Below are 2,564 nucleotides of genomic sequence, written 5' to 3'. Positions count from 1 at the left end.
GCTCCGTTAATCCTGAAATACATCAAAAACAACGAAACTACCCATAAAAGCACTGAATCATCGAAACTAAACCAAATTACACCAAAATGGACTAAAACACTCGACTAAACTAATAAAACCAACCAAAAATAAGCTAACAAATATGCACAAAACACGACTTATCACTATTATCACAAAGTGTGTTAAATACACAATTATTTAAGTTTGTCACTATCCCAAATTGTATTAAATATACAATTATTTATGTTCGCCTGATTCGTAATAGGAAAAACAAAAGAAAATGGAATAGGTACCTATGACATATAAAAAAAATACATGTATATTTCAAAATAATTATTTCAATAAAATCACAAATGCATTCATGACTTGTCAAATTGACAAGTAATTTAGGATTGTTTAAAATGAATATTTTGTCAACTAAACAACGACGAGTAACTTTTGTTGATAAATATACAATTATGCACGTTGTGCAAAAGGATAAAATAGATATTTTCTATTCTCTTTTAGTTGTAACGTTTTGACTTTCACACTTGTCAATACATTATTTAAATTTTTAGTAAAAACGTAAATACCAATTAAGATAAATCTAATACGATCTCAAATGACTATGTTTTGATGACCAATATATATAATTCAACTAATGCAATCAAATGAAAGAAAGCAAAAAGTGTAAATTTCCACATATTGTAATTACAAAAGATAGCGGGAGAAGTACATATAATTAGAGATACTTATCAAATTGGTATCATTTAAATAACTACATTAATAATTGGGGTGAAAACTAATTAAATTGATTTTATCATTTTATCTATTAATCATGTATTCAACATTATTGTGCTACGAGTAGAAAACTTAGGTTGATTGAGAAGAGTGAAGACGGGGATTGGGGAGTTTGCCGCTTTTATACTAGGCTGAGGTTTATAGACTTTATACCAATTACAAGTATAAGTCCATGTTTGGTTGGAAAAAAAACTGAACTGCTATTCGTCGTTCGCAAATTACTGGGTGACCTTCACATTTTTAATTGAAATGACATTTTTGCCCTTGTGGGTATTTTATCTATTTAAGGGTCCACCATAGGTAAATTTAGTTACCGACAACATTAAAAACATTACCAACCCACCACTTGTGTTAAAAAAATCCCGAGCATTAAAAAATCCCGGTTCCACCATTGTACGGTAATCCTGAGGAATTTAAAAATCCCGGGCCAGAAAAGGAAAGTGTACGGAGTGATGTTTTACGATGGACGACGACAACGTTCACACGCCGGAGGGTTCGACGGAAGAATCTGTAAGTATTTCGGAATTTTTTTTTTTGGAAATAGGACATCCGCTTGATTTTTCCGGAAATCTGGGGGAGATCCGCCCAAAATTTCCGGATGTCCCCAATAACATCCGGAAATTTCAGGCGGATGTACACATCCGAATGAAATTTCCGGATGTAATTAGGGACATCCGGAAATTTTGGGCGGATCTCCCCCAGATTTCCGGAAAAAACAAGCGGATGTCCTTTTTTTTTGTTTTTTGTTTTTTTACGTAATTGTTATTGTTATTATTATTATTAATATTATTATTATTATTATTATTATTATTATTATTATTATTATGGTTATTAATATTAATTTTGTAAATTTCTGTTATGATTATGATTATTATTAATATTATTACTACTATTATTATTACTATTGTTGTTATTATTATTATATTAGTTATTATTTGTTAATGTTACGTAGTTATTGTTGTTATTATTATTAGTATTATTATTATTATTGTTATTGTTATTATCATTAGTATTATTATTGTTATTATTATTATCATTAGTATTATTATTGTTATTGTTATTTTTTTTTTTATTATTATTATTATTATTATTACTATTAACACTATTAATATTATTATTGTTATTATTGTTATTTTTATTATTATTATGATTATTTGTATTATTATTGTTATTATTATTGTTAAATTTAAAATAGTAATCCTTGCGTGTTTTATTTGTTTGTATTGTTATTTTGATAGGATTCGGAGGTTGAAGACGACGGTGACGTTGTGAATTACAGTGCACATTTTGTGACAGACACGGTTTTTCTAACGTTTGACGATGCAGTTACATGGGCGGATGCTGTTGCAATAAATCTGGGATTTATTTTGGTGAAATCGTCTTTCAACAAACAGAGGGATGGTCGACCAGTTCGATATTTAAGATGTGACCGGGGACGCAGGAGTAAGCCGAGAGATCTTGAGAACGCAATTCGGAAGGACACTAAAACCAAGGGCATTGGTTGTCCTTTCTACATCAAGATATGTTACGAGTTCGTCACCAATACTTGGTTTATCCGGGCGAAAGATGATGTAACTGGGACCCACAACCATCCAATGATTGCGTATCCAGAGGGTCATCGTAAAATTAGTGGGTTGAGCCCGAATGCGAAGCAGGTTGTGCGTGACATGACGAAGTCTAAGGTTGCACCGCGTAACATCATGGCGACTATTGCAGAGCAATTTTCTGATGATCATCCAAACATCAGACACATCTACAACTGCCGGAATGACTTCAGAGAGGAG

The sequence above is a fragment of the Chenopodium quinoa genome, unplaced genomic scaffold (assembly GCF_001683475.1).
Source record: "Chenopodium quinoa cultivar QQ74 unplaced genomic scaffold, ASM168347v1, whole genome shotgun sequence".
Classification (NCBI taxonomy): Eukaryota; Viridiplantae; Streptophyta; class Magnoliopsida; order Caryophyllales; family Amaranthaceae; genus Chenopodium; species Chenopodium quinoa.
This window is presented reverse-complemented; position numbering follows the sequence as displayed.